This window comes from Heterocephalus glaber, unplaced genomic scaffold (assembly GCF_053883595.1).
Source record: "Heterocephalus glaber isolate CG9 unplaced genomic scaffold, H.glaber_assembly_v1.0 deba00001553, whole genome shotgun sequence".
Lineage (NCBI taxonomy): Eukaryota > Metazoa > Chordata > Mammalia > Rodentia > Bathyergidae > Heterocephalus > Heterocephalus glaber.
In genome coordinates, this window is record NW_028258344.1 from 16,946,008 (window position 1) to 16,967,150 (window position 21,143).

Consider the following 21,143-nt stretch of genomic DNA (forward strand, 5'->3'; position numbering starts at 1 on the left):
TTCAAGTGTGGTTGTGTGAAGGAAATGGAAAAAATATCAAAAAGGAAAGCTGAAAACTGCTAAGTCCACAAATTTCTTAGGGAAAAATGCAGCGCTTTGTACAGAAAACATTTACTGAGGTAGCCTAATGAATTTCCACTTTGACATAAAACTTACTAGACTTTTAATTCTTTAAATTATAAATTATTAAAGGATATGGTAATTGGTATCCTTGTATTTAATATTACTATATTACATAACTATACATATTGAAAATAAAAGAGGTCCCAAGATATACAATATGCCTTATTATTTAAATAAGGAAAATATCACATTTCTCAGCTGCTCCTTATATTGGCAGATAAGATCCGGAAAAATTATAATAAATTGATTTTTCTTGACAGTATGAGGAAATAATTCTTTACTATAAGTTACCTTAACTTTTTTGTTTTGTTTTAAAAGGGGTTATAATATTTGATTATCTGGAGAAGAAAAATATTTTACAATAACTTTTCATATCTTGAAGAGTGGATGTTTTAAAATTAGAAGGTTTATGGGGTTTATAGGTGTTGAGAATATATACTTAAGCATGCACAAGGCCCTAGGTTCAATCCCCGTCCCTCAAAATTAAGTTTAGTTACTTTTAATGTTTATTATATTTATTTTAAGGTACTGAATATTATCTTTATATTACATCCATATACACATCATTCTTTGGGCAGTGTATTTCTACATTCTCTTTTCCATTTATTCTAGTAGTACAATTTTAATATTCCTCTTCCTGTTTTTCTCTTTAATTGTTTGTGTTATTGTTTTCCAACTCTTTCGAATCTGGTCACATTCCTCTGGTAATAAAGTTCACAGTGTCAACTGTAATTTTCCAGGTCAAATCTAAACAGAGTCATTTAAATGTCAACAGCCACATTTTTCCAATGGGAATGTCAAGGGTATTTTATAGCTCTACAAGCCAAACAATAATATCATCTATGGTCACTCAAATCTCATGCTTCAGGGAATAAACTGGAGAATTTGTAAAGAGAGGTCTTTCTTCTTTCCTCAGCATTCACTATTTAACTAATTCAATTTAACCACTCTGCTTTTTAGTTAAATTTTTTTTGCATTAGTTTCTAGATCTATAGCTATTGGCAATTGCCACAGGCAATATAGAAAATTACATAAACCAATAACCTGGCACTGTATTAAAAGTCTTGTGCCTGGGTATTCTCTTGAGCTTATAAGTATTAATGAGTAAATTTCATTTTGTTATTTTATAGAGGTAATTTTTTCCAAACAATAATTTTATGATATATAGTGCCCTTCAAATTTCCAAATGAATTTTGTGCAAAATACTGAACTTTAAAGATTTCTCACAGGAATACAAGTATTAGACATTTTAAATTAATGCAACTTACAATAAAGTATATGGAAGGATTATATTAGCCTTTTGTGTCATCTGTTAATGAAGTCATTATGATTATTGCATTCAAAAATTTTAAAGCCATCTAAGAGAGTGACACACTTTTGTATGCACTACAGGTAGCCACACCTACTGGACCAGTGATGCCCATTCCCAGATACCATATCAAGTTCTAATTTGGTAGTAAAATAGGTAGTTCAAGAGGGACAAGAGAAATCCTCCAATTCAAGTGAGATTTCATCTTCATACTCCAATTAGCATTAACTGCAGCAGGACGTGTTTTTGACATTCGTTGCTGTTCTCTGGAGAGGTTAATTTTCTGTTGCGCTTTCTCATGCCAAAGAATGGAATGTGATGGAATGAGCCATGGCTGACCTAGAGCTCATGAAGATTTGCTTCTTTAATGAGACAAGTAACTCTGTCAACACAGTACCACGTGACCTGATCTACTGCTGGCGCAGTTGGAGAACTTCTTCCATAGCAGCAGCAGAAAGTCAAATTAGATGGCTTTCATGCTAATTAAATTCATTTAACAGGCCGCCTTTCCATATTTGATTTTCTTCAATGTCTTAGTATCTCTATAAGCAATGTGATTAGCTAAATCAAATATGAAATGTACAGATGTGAAAGTCTGGTTGGTCTTGTTCAGCCCTGCATAAAGTAGAAGAGGTGATGGTGGGGTAAAATAGTTATTTACAGATCTTTTTTAAAAGTTTTTTTTTTTTATTTCGGTATTTTAAACTTCAGACAAAATCACTTGTTCTTGTATGCTAAAATTTGTCTGTTGAAACAAATCTTCATTTTTAAATTAAAAAGTACTAGACTATTTTACTTCAAATAATACATACAATACACAACACAGTAATATACATGAAATAAAATGTTGAATAGTAGTGCCATTATGGGGATATATATTAAATTCCATAAATTGAAAATGTTAGGAGTAATGAAGCAACCTAACCAGTGATTTTAAAAGCAACTATTTCACTTGTGGTAGGGTTGTACTTGCACTACTGTTGGAGATAATTCTATTCCCTTCTTCTCCTGAGCACATTAAGTGCTTTAAATTTACTTTTTCTAAGAGCCTCAGGTTTCTGATCCATTGTGCTGATGGTATGTTGATTGTCTCAAGTTAGTATTCTGAGTGGACCATGATTTATTCAGATACCTTTCCTATGGAAGCCTGAAAGCGTCATCCTAGTCCATGCCAGCGTGCCTCTTCCCCCAGTCTTGTCGTACCAAATCTACAGAGGATAGCCATGCAGTCAACTGATGAGTCATGTGGAGAGATCAGCATCAATCTACCTGTTAGAAAACAAGAAGCTCATATCCTACTTCCACCCCCTTTAGGATCAGCAACAAATTCTTTTCTTGAAGTAGCTTGTGTTTCAAAACTCCTACATTTATTGTAACTAGATTACATTCCGAAAAATTAAAAATATTTTATACATTTACCACATTAACTTGGAGTAATCTAGTGAAACATCCATAAAGATGTCATCAATATGGAGTGAAGGGGGGAATACAGCTCTAGGTCAAATTCCAATTCTGTCATTTAACAGTATGATCTTGGGCTAGTAATTTAAATTCTCTAGTTGTTACCTCCATTATTAACTGAATAATAACCATAGTGACTACTTTAAACATCTATGATAGGGATTAAATTAGTCAACAGCTATGAGAGGGATTAGTCAACATCTGAAAAGAATTTAGACCAAGTCTCACATGTAATAAGGCTTGGGTAAAATTTGACTGTTACTACACAGCATAAATACATAACAGAAATAAAATTCAAATCTGACTAAGAATTTATGCTCTACCTTGCTCCTAAGTGGTACATTTTGAAAATTTCCAGTTCACTGGCCCCTAGAAATTCCTCACCCTAAGCAAGATCCCCAAATAAATCTGACTATTAGACACAGTCTGGAAGTAGATGTAAGGGTGAATTCAAACTATTACAGGGCAGGAAAATGTGTTTAAGCATCTGGTATTTTGTTTTTTCAAAAAAGTTCATGCTCAGAACAAGAATGTGTTAAAACAACAACAAATAAGTACTGTCAATCTGAAATGTATCTCTCCCTTTAAATCTTCAAAGGACAGTCAAAACTCAATCAATGAGGTAGTACTTATCTCCTCAATGAAACACACAGAAGGTGCATTCATTTTTCAAGCCTTTATTGAAATGTGTGAGTGTGGGATTTCAGAGGCTGCTGAGATTCTGTGAGTTGCTCAGAACTGCCCATGTTTTCCGACATTTTTATTTAGAAGAGCAGAAGAGTAAAAGAAAGCAAATTAGGTCTAAGAATATGGTTAATTCTAATTATTCTTCAGTGGCTGCTTTCTTGTATAACAATAAAAGCCATAGTAGTATTTGCCCTTATGTTTTTAAAAATTGTAGTCACGATCTATTTATAAACTGGTTTATGATTAAGTAGTATTCTCATGTTTGAAGAGGATTAATAGCCACTCATCTTTTGGTATAACTAGATTAAACCAAATAAAACAAAGCTTAACTTCTAACTTAGAGATAACTCTTTTCAATATATACCCTTCCAGAATTTAGACACATGCACAGGTGCACAAGTGCACACACATACACACACACACACACATACACCTCATATGTTTGTATATTTTCCCCTTTAGTGGGGCTCACATCATTTATAAATATTCTTCTTTTAGAATTTGCTTTTGTTTTTGCTTTGTTTTATTCAATGTCTTACACTTTCTTCCATGTGATTTTTTAAAAATTAAATTAAGTTCTTTATTAGCCAAAACTTGTAATTACCCTGATGCTTTTAAAATTTTAAAAATGTTACTCCTCCAGCCTTCACTACTTTATTCTAATCTATACAAACTCTGTAAGTCAGTTTGTCAATACAAATTCTAATGATAAAGTGTAGCCCATAATATTACTGAGATTATACTAAATGTTTTCAAATACTACATTAAACAACAAAAAAGCCAATAACTTTTTATGCTTTATGTTGTGTACATATACACATTCTTGTATATTCCTATATATCAGCATTATGATGTAGGAGGAAATACGTTTTTATTTAAATTATATTTACTGATATGCATAAGGTTATTTCAGGTTAAACTCATATTAGTTATTTATCTTACTAAGCTTTATAAGGGAAGCATTTTGATACACTAAGCAGGCATTTCTCTGCCTTAATATGATTTCATCATATCACAAGATAAATCTGAGAAATTAAAAGCAAAAAGAACATTTCTATAAATTTCAATAAAAGTTTAAAAAAGACGAGTTAAGGAGCAATCTGAAAACACGTCTGATTTTAGCTACATCCTTTTAATTCATCCTTGAAGAAGTGAAGAAAATCCAAATTGTATCTACTAAAGAGGTGAAGCCATATAATAAGAAACAACTGCTATTCAGAATTAAAGCTGTGCGTATAAAGAACTCTGCTATTCCAAACAATCTATATACAATGGGTTATTCTAACTCATTTGGACCATGAGTAACTTAGCAAAATTAGATTTTTTTCCCCCAGAGATTTTTTTCTTATAATTGGATGCTCAGGGACACTTCTCTGGCTGGAGGGATAACTTACTCCTAGCCCCCTGCCTGCCAGAAATGGAGATGGTATTTTACCCAATAGATAAATTACTCTCTTGACTAATGACCACTTATATAGTTGGTAAATGGATTCAGATTTCTCAAATCTAGTTGAGATTTAAGGTAAAACTTTAAAAACAAATATTTATCAAATAATTAAATTCTTACCAAGGTGACCAGTAATATTAATGTTGGGCTAATAAAGTAAGCAGATTTTTACCATCCCTAAATTTATGAAAGATCATGATACCATTTAAATATAGGCATATCTAAAACAAATTCTAAGACATCTTTTTAGACTTATGAGTATTTTATCAATTCTGTTCAATTAGCAAATATAGAGTGCCAGACCAAATCTACAAAATAAATGTTTATTGACTGGGTGAATACCATATTTCCCTGAAAAATAAGACCTAAATGGAAAATAAGACTTAGACTGATTTTTCGGGTATAAGCCCCACCTCCCCAAATTAGCCCCAGTTAATACCTTCCACTAGACAGGCACATTTAGTGTGCCTGTTGCAATACACTGCAGATGTATTGAATTATAAAACTATAATATTAACATATAATTAAATATAAGTAATATTGTTGACATTAATACTTAAATGATGATATAAATTATAATTAAGCACTTGTAAATACCCAAACAGGTGGAAGAGAGGTAAACACCTATGTAAACAGATGAACTGCAGACCTATTGCTGAATGACCAATCAGAGTACAGACACAACACAGGAACAATGGGCACAACTGATAACTAACAGATGTAGCTGGGTCTCATATGAATTTTCATAATTCAATACATTGTGTTATAATGGACATACTTAATGCACTCATGTGAAATAAAGAAGCATTTTCTTAATTTTGGTGCCTGCAATTTTTCATCGCTTTTATGTGGCTCAGCATTCTTAACTGTCATCGTTTTTGTTGCCAGTCCTGTCTTGTAAGTCTTTAATCAACACCTGATTTTATAGAAACTTTGCAAAGCCTAGTCTCCAAGAGATTGTGACTTGGGTGAAGTATTCACAGGATAAAATCACTTACAGCTGTGTTGCCAATGCACTATGAGCAGGCTACATAGACAAGAAGTGCTCTTTTAAGGACAGCTCTACTGCTACACATGAGAGATTGAGACCAATGATTCTACAGGAAATGGAGTTGCAAGAAATTCAGGATGAAATTCAGGGTTCAGTGTTGTGACAATGTTCCAGAAGAAGATGACATGACTATATTTGAATAAATGTAGAATTTTGTACATAAATAAATGTATATTTTTGTACATGAAAATAAATCCTATTGCATCTTTAGGAGCAAAAATTAAGTAAGTTCTGGTCTTATTTGGGGGGAAACATGGTAGATATCTCTCTGGAGTCCTATGTGTGGCTTTGGGTTAGATGAAAAATCCAAATGATAAAGGAATATGATATCAGCCTTCAAGGACCTTATAATTTAAAATGGTAAGATATGTACATAGGAAGTATGTATATGCTATAAGAAGGTGATAGGTATCTTTTAAGAGAACAGAGACAATGTGCTGTGGATGTCAAAGGAGAGAACTCACAGAAGAGGTAGAGTTTCAAGTGGGCCTGGAAGAGGGTACAATGATTTGAATCTGAACCCAGAAAGGAACCTGTAAGAACAGACACAGGTATGCGATGGCACAGAGGCGTGCAGATGCTGATTGATGGGAAATGGGAAGTCAAGAAATATTTCAGAATAGAGAAACAATAACTTCAGGGTTGTGGTTGGGGGCAGAGCCAACTGTAGTGTATGAACTGCACTGGAGGATGGAGGGACTAGGGACAAGGGAGTGGTCTTCCTACTGATTTTTGGAAATGTGGAGCCTGGAGCTGGGAACAGGCTAGATTGTAATAAAGGCTTGAGATCCTGGACTTTTCTTCCTAGTGTTCATACCTGAGAAGCCCTAAGAAGAGAAGAGCACCAGAGGGCCAAAGCAGTTTCTGTTGGAGAACTTCCTGTAACAGAAAGGCCAATTCCATACTAAACATCCCCTCAATGCCTGAACCCAAAAAAGACCGCTCAGGACAAAGTAGGGCCCACAAGGAGGCAGGAAGTTAAGGTGTGGAGAATCTGAAGGAACAGTGCATCCCTGTATGCATCAAGATTAAAACAAAAGCAATTATTAAGTGGAGTACATTTAAAACCGAATGTATCTGAACCCTCTTTAACTGCCATATTTCTTGGTCTAAAGAAATTCTGGGGCCCTAGGTTTAAATATTATCATGGCCTGTTCTTTCCTTTCTTTTTCTTTTCCTTCCTTCCTTTCTTTCTTTCTTTCTTCCTTCCTTTCTTTTTTTTTCTTTTTGAAGTTTTAAAATATTTTGTTTCCCTAAAGCCCTGTAGCTGTGCAGGCTATTTCCACCTGTCTAGGAGCACCAAACCCAGAAGTTGTAAGGCCCAATGACAGCTCAAGTTCAGCGTCTTTACTGCACCCTGAATTTGAGGAAGGAGTTAGGTGTCCATCCTAAAGGCTCCACTAAACAAATATTTTGCATAGGTGAAGCTGCTAAGATGGCCAAAGAAAGCAAGCCAGGGTTTTAATAGCGCCCCCCATGGGAAGCACGAGTTAAGGCGGCCGCCGACCCTGCTTCACCCTCAAACCTAGAAAAGCGAGGTTACTCTGGGCTAGAGATGGCCCCCAAGTGGAGCTAGAGGTGCCAGGAAGAAAGTCTGATCTTATCTGCGCTCTAGTTATCCCCAAAGCTCCTTCTCCGGGAACACATGTCTGGGCCCATCATTCAGGGCCATCTGTCTTCACCCCAGTTTTCCGGAATCCAGCAGCGAGCGCTGGGTCACGGCCGTGTAGGGGCCAGACGGAGGGAGAGCCCTGAAGCGGGGAGCAGAAGGCGGAGGGAATCCCGCGAAGCCTCCGGCGCGCGTCCCGGGGCTTTCCCCGACGTCGGAAGCGTGGCGGCCGGGTGCGAGCAGGTTGAGCCACAGAGCGAAGCAGGTGGGTGTGGAGCCGGGCCGCGGCGGCAGGGAGCGGCGGGCGCGCTGGAGCAGAGAGGGAGGCGCCCGTGAGGTGTGGGAGGTGCGCGCCCGGCCGCGCCCTGAGCTCCGGGGCTACCTCCGGCGGAAGGCTGAGCTCCAGCGCCGCGAGGCCGAGTCCGGGGGTCCCCTCAGGTGCCTGCCAGCTACACTGCCCGTCACCCCACCAGGCCGCCCACCTCGAAAGCTGCGAGCGCCGAGAAGGAGGCGGAAGAGGAGGAGGAGGAGGAGCAGAGAAAGAGGAGGCGCCGACCGCCTCTCCTGGGCGCGCGAGGTGCGGCCGAAGGCTGGGGTGACCGCGGGCGAGTGTGCGCGCGGGGTCGGAGAGCCGCGGGGCGGGGGACGGCGCCCGTGAGCGCCCCGCCTCGCCTCCGGCGCGCAGCCTCTCGCGGCTCCTCACAGACACACACACCCACCGGGCACCCACCGCCGCCCCCGCCCGCTGCGGCCGCCGCGCCTCGGGCTGCCGAGCAAGCGGCAACTCCCGGGCCAGCGAGGCGCGCCTTTCCGGCTCCTTCGGCGCGGCGAGCTCAGCCCCGCTCGATTTTTCCTGCTCTCTTCCAACGCTCTCCTGTCTGAGTGACGGCGGCGGCAGGGAGATGGGGGCCCCGCGCGGGGAAGGGGGTGAAGATCGATGAAGATTATTGTTCTTTTAGAGGATGCCTTAGCTTCTTCCCGCCGCCTCTCCTTTGAGCTTTGCTCCTAGAGACTGTGCACCAGAGTCAGGGATGTAAGGAGAGGGGGAAAAACAAACGCCAGGAGCTCCAGCCAGCCTGGGAGACCCTCCTCTCGGTGGAGGGGAGGGGGATTTCCAGCGACAGATCATTGGCGAAGGGACCGTCGCAGGGAGAGCAGCCTTGGAGGGAGCGGGGAATCCCACATCCCTTTGTGGCACCCGAGCCAGTGCCGCCGCTGAGCGGGGTCTCTGGGAGCTAGGTAAGTGGCGGGGAGCTTTGCTGCTCTCCGAAGGGGCTTCCTATAATGTAAGGACGATTCACCGCGGCAGCCTAGCCAGACTGGAGTTGCTGAAGGAATTGGAAACTGCCATATGGCGCTGAGTGGACTTACACACAAAGCGGACTTAACCCTGACAAGGTTATTAATGTAAGGCTCCCTCTCGGTGCGGAGCACTCGAGTGTTAGCCCCCCGAAAAGATTCCCAGCAGCCTGACTGGGAAGGGATGGGAAATGCTTATTTCTAGGAGAGGAGCTCGTTGCCTTCTGTTTATTTGTTGGTAAATGCCACACTCACATGCACACACTTGTGGGACTGGATTTAGGGAGTGTGATGTCTCCAGTGCTTGTAGAGTCCTCAGAACACAAACATGCATGCGTTTTATTCTTCAAGAGGTGCGCGGTTTTGGTTCTGTAGCATGGTTCCTGAGAGAGAAGAGCAGGTCTCTAAGGAAAGCTTCATGGCTGTTTCCAACACACTCTGCTGGGGGACTTGGGAATAGTTGCCCTGAATGGCTCCAAAAGACACCTAGCATTTGCCTCATCATTTGCTCCCAACGCTTAATGACCTTTTCCAAAATATTATGCTGCTGTCAGTTTTGTCAAATTATGAGCATTTATTTATGGGTATCCATTCATAAAAATTGTGGGAGTGCAGCATGCACAAACATGGCATTAATGCAACATTTATGACTGCATGAATGTTTTGAAAATAAGTAATAATAAAGACAAGATTATACTGGAAAAATGTAGCAGGCATAGATATACACTGGATTAATTTCATGCAGGTCCACCATTCCCTTTAATCAAGTTATGCAATGATTTTAATATTTTAAATAGCTTTTCACATTTCTAATTTTGCATTAAGTGGCATCTGGATTTTATGGGGAATCTTTCTTTTTAAACCCCAGCTCAAAAGAAAAGCATTTTAGTGTTACTATCTTTAAATGTGTAGTATTGTATGGGACAGAGGCCTCTTGGTTTATTTACCAGTCAACATCAATCAAGATATATTACATTTCATAGGACAAGTGCAAGATTTCTGTCAAAGATCTAGTCTGACCTGTCAGTGTTGAATAACTTACAGGAAAAATTTTGAAAGAGAGTAACAATTTAAAAACTGGATAGATAGATAGAACTATGTACACACATATATAAAGTTTTATCTGTTTCACTCTAGGTATGTGTGGGTGTGTGGGTGTATGTGTGCATGCATATCAATGAAGTTGTCCAAAGTTTAACTTGTGATACTTGAATAAAACCTTAGACATCTAGAGAGTTCTTTGACCTTGAATTAACTAAAACTTCACCCAGAAGTTGGCACATTATGCATGTGTATGTGCATTTCATTGCTGTCTGAGCTGGTGTTTTTAATGTAGAGTGTGAATAAAGTGCTTATTGGTGTGGCTACATGGACTTTCTGAGAATATTGAAGACCCAGTGTAACTTTTCCTCTCAATACATGTGGAAGTGTTCTTGTCACCCAAAAGTTAATATGCCCCCCCAAAGCAAATCCTATAATCCCCTCTCTCATTGGGTTGCACAGGGGTCAGACCAATTGTTTGTCACAAATAGGATTCTGTCTAATGCACTCTTCTCCCTTGTCTGGCACTCTTCAGGCTTTTGGAAAAAGGAGTGAATCATTTGGCAGTTCTCTTTGCTTCCTTCCTTCCTTAACCTTCACTTTTCCCTCCCCATGTTAGTGTTCCCAAATATACCTCATACACAAACACATACTCTGACTCCAGAAAATAACTCTCCTGCCTGCCGCTTTGAGAGTTCTCATTCTCACTCCTTATTTTCAATATTGCCTCCTTTTTCTCCTGTTATTCTGAGAGAATCAGTGCATGAGTCAGTTGAAACTATTTCCAAATTCACTTTTGCCTAAATCCCAAAGTTCAGTTTTTCAGGCATACTTGTCTACTAAATATTCAGATGAGATTGGTAGAAATTATTATTTTCTCCGATGCATTTTATTTTGCTTTTAAAACTTTCTTGTTGATGCCATAAGGTAATTGTGACTATGAGCCTGCCTTTATGATTTTCAGTATGATAATAAAAGTAAGAATGCTAGCAGAAAAGAAATGGCAGGATATGGTTTTGGTCACATTTCTTGGCAATTTAAAAGCACATCTGAGCAGATTTTTTTTTTTTTTTCCGTACTGGGGATCAAACTCGGGACCTTGCGCTTTCGAGGCAGGCGGCGGAACCACTGAGCTAAATCCCCAGCCCATGAGCAGATTTTTGATATACCTAACTGTGTATTTGTAAATGTGTGTTTGTGGAGCATTGAAAAAATATTTTTTCTTCAATGAGTTTTGTGACACTTTGAAATGATGTTCTAGAAAGACTAGTGTGTATATGTGTGTGTGTGTGTGTGTGTATATCTATATATATATATATATATAGAGAGAGAGAGAGAGAGAGAGAGAGAGAAAACGTATTATGAAGATCAAATGCTGGTAAAATCTATGAAACTTATGCTTCATTCTGCCCTAATGCATATTTTCCTTGATAAGGAAATAATTAGTTCCTGAAAATGTGCTATCTCTTAGAGATTAATTCCTAAGGAAAATCCTTAAAGTTGAAAATAAATCTTCTTGTGTGCATTTAAATATATAATATTAAGATATTGCTTATTTCTGAACATGATATCATTTAAGTTTTGCTTATATTCATCAAGTGGAATTTGCATAAAAGTATGAGGCTTGTTATTTTCACAAGGGCTTCAGAGGACTGGAGAGTACAAGTGGGTTATATGTGAGGGTTTTTTTTTTTAAAGTTCTGAGTATTTTTTTAAGGTTTAGTCTTTATGGCCTTGTTACTCCCAAAGTGATAAATTTTGTAGAGCAGAGCAGTCTTAAATTTTTTTGGTCCAGCCTAGAAGTATCTTCATAGTCCAGATCTATAGCCCATTCTCTTTTATTGCTTATTCCCTCCCTGTGCCTCTTAGATATATGTCCCGCAGCTCTTAGAAAATAAGTATATGAGACCCTTGACCAGTACAAGCCAAAACCTCCTGTATTGTCTTGAAAAATGACCATTCCTAAAGGTTGAATTGTACCTGTCTCTATTATCTGATTTAATGCATGGAGCCACTCACAAATTCATTCACTAATTTATTTATCAGTTATTAAATAGGCATAAGAAGAATGCTGGAAGGTACAGAAGACAGTCCTTTCCCTCAAGGATTTTTCTATAGTGTAGACAGTCAGAAACACTTTGAATTACTAAGTGAAAAATTGTGGTTACAGTTCAAAATGAGAGTTCTCTTTCATACAGAAACACATTTAACAATTTTATATTGAATAAATTAATTAAGATAAATTCATGGAGAGGATGATGGAAATTTGTTCCAGATTATACATTTAGGGATTGTTAGAAAGATCAACAACAACCATAGTACTCCATTTTACTAAAATATTTAATTTTAGATTTAAGATAAATTAGAATATTATAAATCAAAATATTTATATTATTTTATTTACATAATATTATAGCCAACACTTCAGACAAGTACTATTTTAAGCATTTTTTTCAAATAGTACTTTTATTTGCACAACCACTCTGATACAATAAATATACCTTTATTATATAGATATGAAAAATAATGTTCAGAGACATTTGTTATTTTCTCTAAGATCACATAGGAAGTAAGTGGTAAGAGGAAGTAAGTGGAAGTAAGTGAACCCAGGTGTTCTGGCTGCGCTTGAATCACTGTGATATCAAGAAGTATTAGGAAGCATGAGCCTAAGCACAAGAAGAAAAGATGTTTGCAGTTCCTAGATTTACTTGGGAGTTACATTTTCTTGCTAAAGGAGGCCGTGTTTATCACTACAGGGGCTTGCTTGGGAATGCCCAAAAGGAGTTACTTTTTTTTTTTTTTTTTGGTACCAGCGATCCAGCTTGGGACCTTGCAGGTACAAGGCAGGCGGGGCAGAACCACTGAGCTAAATCCCCAGCACAGGAATTACTTTTTTTAAGTAGGAGAAAACCCCCAAGTTTTCAACATGAATTTAAAATAAGAAGGTAGTTTAGAGACTGGTTTTTTGGGGGCTTTTTTTGGTACTGGGGATCGAACTCGGGTCCTTGCACTGAGACTAATTTTTAAAATGTGGGATTTCATCAGAATTCTAACACATTAGAGAATTACTATCCTTACTTCGACCCTACGAATGAGGCTGTCTGACTCAGATGACCTGACTGGTAAATTTCTGATGCTAGTTTTCTTCAGTTACGGTTTTTGTTTTAAGTTTTTTGAAATATAGTGTAGTATTAGAAATATTATAGAATTATATGTCTTATTTTAGAAGAAAATTATTAGATTTGGAATTTAGTTTTCTTTTATTCATGTCCTCATTCTTTAACTGTAAAATATAATCCCAGTGTTTTAGTGGAAATTGAAATATAGTCACTTAGATTTACTTTCTTGTATACTTTTAGAATGCATTTAATTTATAAAGTAGCAAATAACTAATAAAATCATGAAAGCATAAATCAAATCATATATGGAGATTTTCATCAAGAAAATTCTATATAATATTTGAAGTAAAGCTTTTTCTGAACAGCTACTGCTTCTGTTTATGTGAAAAATACCATCTGAATTATTGCCTACAGAATGCCATAGAATTAAATGCTTAAGACACATTGTCATGATCAGTTGATATTTTTGTTTTTCACACAGATATTAGTTCTCATCGACTTAGTGACATTGTATGCCAACTTTCAACCTACACTTGGCTTGTAGTATAAAAGTTCACTTTAAAGCTTGCATATATTTCCTTATAAAAACAGGGCTTTAAATGGTATTTAGTTCCTCAGACTAATCAACCGAGGCCCTTTTAATCAATAATATACTTGTTGTACTGTTAATACTTTTAAAAAAAGACCACTGTGTCTACTAATATTCCTTGGGAATCATTTGATCTAAATGTTTTTTAACTCCCTCTGGGCGAGTCTCATGGGATGCATAGGTGGATGCAATACTTCCTAGGTCCACAAGGAGGACAGGAAATAGGGAGAGTCACACACAAGTAACTCAAATGTTAGGCAGAATGAAGAAAACTTCGTAAGACTGTTATAGGCAAAATGTTGAATAATTGATTCAGAGTTCTATCCTGAGAGTCAGGGACTGCATATTCCCTACTTAGGATTCTCATTTGATATTTCATCTTAAAGGAATCTACTGAGCTCCTCTGTGCCAAGCCCAACGATACTTGTTAGGGACATAAATATGAGTAAGACATTGTGTACTCACAGCCTATAGATGTGGACAGAAATGCTAATACAATACTATAAATGTTTTTGGTGGGGTGGCATGACTAGTCAGCTGAGTAGCTGCATGACAGAAGGATCCCAAGACAAAAATACATTTGTTTTGAGTTCCTGGTTTATGTAAAACCATGATTCTATAATCAGTCAGACCCAATGTCCCCTTTTTATAAGTGATGTTTTGAAATTGCTTACCTGAAATGACATTTATAGATAATATCACTGAATTACACATATAATATTTTAAAGATTGTTAATTCTTTAATTGAAATAAAACAAATAAAAGAAAAGTAGCTTCAGAGAAAATAATAGGTATATCAACATGAATATGCTAAGTTATAACTATACTATATGACATAAAATAGATGCTTGCTCCTGAAAATTCATAAGTTTGGATAAGAAGATAATTTAGGATAAGATAAAAATATATATTTGGATAAGAAGATTATATTCTATTGAAAATTGGTGATACTTTTGTATACTTGGCATTTTGAAATAAGAGTAAAATGACTATATTCACTGAGTGTGACATCTATAACTGCAAGGCGTGGGTCTACTGTAGTAGTGAATCAGTTAATATAAACAGTATTACAGAGTGACATCATTTTCCAAAATGATGAACAAATCTTGGTGAAATTCCAACTATGGTAGTTACATCACTAGAAAATTCCTATATAAAAATATGCTATGTACAATATGGTTAAGATCTAACTGCAGATAGTAGAAGCAAGTTCTTCATATACACAAGTGTCTTATGAAAAGTATAAAAATTACGGCAGGCTTTTTCGCTTTTCTGGGTCTTGCCTTTAAAATACTTGACACGTTTAGAAAACTCACTATTCAAAAAAAGACTATATTAATTGTATTCAGCATCACTGATGATAGCTATATTTTCCCATTAAAGAAATCCATCCAATTCTAATACATGACTGACTGATTCTTTTTAAACAAAGCAATATTCTCTAGGTTTTTTTCTTTATTCTCTAAGTTTTTAGTGAGAGAGTAAGTTTAGTAGCTGACTAACAAAACAAATTGCAAGAAAATCAAACCATGTAGATTGCTAAACATTGGAGACATCCTAATAGTAGACACAGTATATAAAGCTGGCTGATAGAGGTAATCTGATCATAAACTGTCAGTGTTTCCTTTTGTGCGTGGGAGTGTCAGACAAGACTTCACAGATGAAGTGATCATCTTAAACTCATTTTTAAAAGATGAGTATGCATTTTCCAGTCCGAAAGGGAGGCAGATGGAGTATACTCTCTCTGAGGGAACAGCATTTCCAAAGTAGTATTGTAAAAAGGGCCAAGCTGGTGATTGGGACTCAGCTTTGCCAGTTGTAGGAAAGTGATGGAAGATGAAGCTGGAGAAGAAGATTGAGGATTAGATTTGAAAGGTGTTGTATGCCACCCTAAATCATTTGGACTTTGTTCTGTAGGTCAGGCAGTCAGGGGTCAACTACAGTTCTACAAAGTGACATAGTTCACTTCAATCTTGAAGACAAATTTCTGTGCTAACATGAGGAGCATGGACTACAAGAAGGGGGGAAATTGGTGCCTAGGGACCTAATTAAGAGTCTGTTGTAGAATACAGGAATAAGGTCCAGAGCTTAACCTTAAATAGGGCTGGTGAAGTCAGAGAGGAGATTTGGGTTCCTGATGGCAGACTCTTGCAATCCAAGTGTCTCCAGGTATTGCAGCTTTCAACACAGGTCATAATAGTAGGTATTCACTTTTCTCTTATTTCTTTCAAAATTATTGTATTAGAGGTAATCTGAGCTGTGATGGACCTTCCTGTTTCAATGGTCAATAGAATAGTCCATCATTTTTCACTTGCATGAGACTGCAATGTGTGTATTCAATACACTGATTTAGGGACCCAGACTTTTTGTATCTATACTAGAAACATGGAGCTCTCTGCATGTAACTGGTAGTTGTGGAAGAGACTGAATATAGAGAAGGCATACCCAGTAGGTGACACACCTTGCTTCAATTTTCATTCTTTTGGTGAGATAATCACATTGGTCACCTGCGTACAGAGGCGTGGAATATGCAACTCCAAGCTGAGCAGCCACTTTCAGCAACATTTCCATATCAAGGAAGCAGAAATACATTTTTTAAATAGCTATTTCTGCCATATCTGCCTCTTTGGCTACATGTAAGAAAACCTCAGCTTTACTACGCCTTGCCATTAAGTCTGGATAGGATCCTTCATTGGCCAGAAATCTTTGGACTAAAGTCAGGTAGTTGGCCTCCTCATAAACAATGATAGATCAGGTTTGGAATAATTGCTTTCAAAGTTCTCATTTGGAAAAAGAAAGAATGAACAGTTATTGGCCTATACTCTGGAAGAAATCCTAGCAGATGTTGTTAAAGAACTCCTGATCCATCCAGCAGTGGAGGAAGTTCCTTTATTAGACCCTGGATTCCCTGTCTTGGAAGAACCTTGTCATTGTTTTCTGTAGTCCTGGGTCTTTATTATCCATTTATCTCCCTGGCCATATCCAATATGGGTGTTGGGAAGTATGCCCTTCCTGGACTTACATTATCAGTCTGATATTTCTTGATTTATGTCTGGATGCTTGGAAGATGTTTTATAGTCACTGTTTCCCCTCCCTCCCTCCGTCCCTCCTTCCCTCCCTCTCTCCCTGCCTCCCTCCTTCCTTTCCTCTTCCTTCTCTTCCTCCCCCCACCCCGCTTTGATTCTTAATACCTATGACAATACAATTTCCTCAAAAATCTTCATTGTTACTCATCTATTTGTCCTTGTTAGTGGTGTTAACTACAAGGAAAGCTTTTTTCTAGTCATATATCTTGATCTTAATTAATTTCTTTGCTTATTTCTCAATCATATCTCAAGTGGTTACTTTTGGGTAATCTGAAAAATAGCCTTGGGGTGTTAGATAACTTCATTAGTCAGATATTTACAGTAGGGGTAAGTCACTTTGTCAAGTAGGAAATCATAATGGGCATCAGTTACTCAAAGTTGTTTTTCCTTGTTGTTTCTCACCTTTATTGTCCTTGAAACAGTGAGCTGTTCCAGTATGAGGTCTTAAAGTTCTAAATGTTGGCTACTCCCCATTGTCTCTCTTTTCAAACTACCAATACTTTCCTAAGGTTATCAATTCTTTTTTAATGACTTGCTGTAGGTAGTAAGGTGCAACTCTCATACATTAACATTTCCAGCCACTTCCGCTAGCACTTGAAGTTAATGCCCTTTTGTAAGGGGATAATAAGGTTCTAAGTTTCCTGACTTCTATATCTGTTTCCTGGCTGATGGCCATTGTTACATGTTTAAATTATTATAAAGGCAGGACTCCTTCAAGGTATCACTTTTTCAGAATAAGTTAGGATCATGCTAACTGCTGCAATTAACCCTAGAATATTAGCAATTTGACATAGAAAAATATATTTGCCAACCACATAATCCAATGAAGAGAGCAAGAGCACAGAAAAGGCAAAACCACTTTGACATCTTGGCTCAGATAGCAAAAGCACCTCTACTTATATTCCACTGGTGAGTGAAATATAGTTCAGTTTAACTTATAGGCCCACCTAGATGCAGGGGAATTGAGAAATGGAATCCCTAGTTCAACAGGAACTTCTCAGTGACAGTTCTCCTAATTAAAGTAAGTCATAAATTTAGATAGACAATTAACCATCCCTGATATAGTAATCTTCTTTTAAAATAAATAAGGGGGCTGGGGGAAAGGATGTGAGTTAAATTCACTTACTAGTTAACCCATGCTATAGATGGCATCTTCCCCACCTCACTCCTGTCTTTTCTTTGGCTTTCTTCCCAGACCTCTGGGACTTACTCCTCTCAGACACATCTTCCTTCATTCTCTGAAGTATCACTATTGTAAGGCTTATGTATATAACAGACCCTTTAAGAGTGCTTTAAGATACAGGATGGTAATTATGGCACAGTCAAGAAACTAATTCGCATTAAATGCTAGATGCCACTGCTCCTGGAATGTATTCACCATTTTTCACCACAAGGTTTTCTTTCCTGCTTATTTCTCACTGGGTTCCAAATAGCCGGCCATCTGTTAGACCTCTCCTTCCTCTAGAACTGTCTCCCATTTCTTCATCCAGAACTTTCAAGATGTCCTTGGGGAGGGTTCAGGGTGACAGGGGATGAATCCAAAAGTCAAAGGTAGTTCCTTTTGCAGAAGTGTTTAACTCGTTTGTCTCTGACTTCAAGAGCACTTGCCTGTAATAGCCAAATAGTCCATTATAGTGTTTTGTTGTTTTTTTCTGAAACAAGCAATTCTTATAACTTCACATTGTCTAACTGGTTTGAAATTGTAGCCAGCTTTTTAGAGACATGCACTCAGCAAATATTCATTAAGCTCTTTTCAGATGTAAAGCATTTTGCTGGGTCAAGAGGTTAAATAAGCTTAGTCCTTACCCTCATGGGGCTTATAGTCTATCTGAAAGCAAATATGGAACACCCAGGTCTCCTCTAGTGCTAGTGCAGTGAGTCTGCCCTGGGTCCAAAGTACTGACAGTTCTTTAGTATTTTGAAAGGAAAGGTAAGGAGCTGCATGTGGGCTGTACTGTGCTAAACTGGCAGAGTTGAGACATTCTGCCATTCTTTCTCAGATATAATTTTTTATTCTGATACCTGCTTTATTTTTTTCCAGACACTATAGGACTTATGCTATTTTTTTAAATACTCTCCTTATTTTTCTAACAGTATAAGCTGATCCTTAAAGGAGATAAGCCAGTAGATCATGACATCTGGAAAGAATGAAGCACATGTCAAATGGCTGTCCACATAGGCAGGAAGTTAGATTAAGGGATACTGGAGCATGCCCTACCTGAACATAGGAAAGGGTGTCTGTGAGCCGGCATATTGGAGATTCACCCAGGGTTAAAATGGCGTGGCCTTGTAAGTTCAGAATGCCATGGTTTGTGAAGACTTAGAATTGAAGAGGTCTATCCTAAGTATCTAGCAAGGGTGAACCCATTTATATCTCCATTCTCAGAAGAATCAGATGATGACTATTACTCCTTTTACTAACGGACATTCAGGTACAATGAGAAGGACCATTTCTTATACCATCACCCATCTTTCCTGGACTTCCGCTGCAGCTCCTTAACAGAGCTTTCAGTTTGTTTTCTTGTCCTTTTAAATAATTTGGCATTTTCCTTTTTTTCTTTTAACAAAAGGCAAATCTGATCATGCTATTCTGCTGCTTAAAATTCTTACATGATTTCTGATTTTTCTTTTCTTTTTTGTTCTTTTTCCCTGCGATGTTTATACTCAAATGCTCTACATTCCTCTTGACAAGGGCCAAGATGTTCTAGGGTCAGGAGCCACAAGAACCTGCAGATAGAGGCCCAGGTTCTTCCACTGGTGGGAATGGAGATGTTTACTATATAGAAATATAGATAAGACAAAATATAGTACATCTAGTAAATTGTCTTCTCGTCTTTATTAAGGACAGAACTTATTTCTTATTTAAGAACAGGAAGGTTTCCAGCAGAACTTGATGTGATGATGAAAATGTTTTATAACCTGTACTCTCCAATATAGTAACCACTAGCTACAAAAGCTATTGAACACACCTTGAATATGATTTTTGACACAGAAATTTAGTTTTATATTTATATATATAAAGTTGATTTAAATTTAAGTAGCCACATATGACTATTGGTTATTATACTAGAGATAATGCAGGTCAGAACTATTATTAGCATGAACTAATAAAGGAAACCATAAATTTCAAAAGCAGTATGGTATGGTTTAAATTCTAGAAGTAGCCATTTACATCAGTATTGGCCTCCAATATGTAAATTTGTCAGCAGTCTCTGTCACCCAATGCCTACACTGACTCTGATGAATGTCCTCCAGGTACATTATGCTAAAGGGACTTGAATGCACTGTCTCATGTTTCTGTCCATAGAAGTTGTTCTTTATTGGTGACATTTCTTTTTTTATATGAGCTGCACAAAACATAAAGCATTATACAAACGTAGAGCATTATCTTTGTAATATAACCTTATATGCTTTCTCATTCCCACTTGTCCTGAACAGAACTTTTCTACTCTCCACTCTCCCTCCTTTCTCTATTTTCAGTTCCTTTCTAACCTTTAAAATGACACAGACACACCAGTGTCCTTTAACAAGTTCCTTTTGTTTTGCATATCGATTTCTTTTTCTTTGTGCCTATTTACAAAAGCTGTTTTATCAGTTCAGTTCAATAAAAAAGAATAACAAAATGAAATGGACACTCCAAAAAAATTTAGATTTAAATCATTAACACACATGCACAGAAAATTTCTGAATTGATGGTAACCCTTGGAGGCCAATTAATACATTTTGATGTGCATATTAGATATATTATTTCAATATGAATTATATGAAGAATGTGAGGTACAGTACTGACCTGGAATTTTCCCATTTATCACCTAGATAATATTATAGTTCCTTTTGATCCTTTCAAAGTGCCCATTTGACTGACTGTTGAATTCTTTTTCCTGCTCCTCACCTATACAAAGCTTTCCAGTGAAGGAATCATGGAATGAGAATGTGGTGTTTAGACGGGAAAATTCTGAAATATGATAGTAAAGTAACACTTACAAAAAGATAATCTATCTTGACTTCTTTTTCCCTAGTCTGAATAGCTCAGAACACGTGGGTCCAGGGGCTTTCATGCTAAATGTCTCCAGTTCATAAAATCATGATTATTAATCAGACTATCATTAAATATTAACTTATTTTTGAGATAAATGTCACTTTAAATTTGGAATCCTAGGTTTTTCTAAATCTAAGGAGAGCATTTTCATTAGGCCTTATAGAAAGAGTGCACATAAAAATCTTAAAGCTGTTAAAAAGCTACTTCTTACACTTGGCTTCTGGTTTGATTCAGACCCAGTAAAATACTTGCTTTCCAGTATAATAAATATAGTTTGTAATCA

At 37.4% G+C, this 21,143-nt stretch overlaps 1 protein-coding gene across 1 annotated transcript in view; it reads left to right on the forward strand.

Moving 5' to 3' along the window:
* Nucleotides 1-7,680: 7,680 nt before the first annotated feature.
* Nucleotides 7,681-21,143, forward strand: part of Kcnb2 (potassium voltage-gated channel subfamily B member 2) — a 443,261-nt gene continuing 429,798 nt past the window's right edge. Inside the window, exon 1 of the mRNA XM_004842056.3 lies at nucleotides 7,681-8,926. The gene's annotated coding sequence lies outside the window, so the exon portion shown is untranslated. The remainder of the gene's footprint in view (nucleotides 8,927-21,143) is intronic.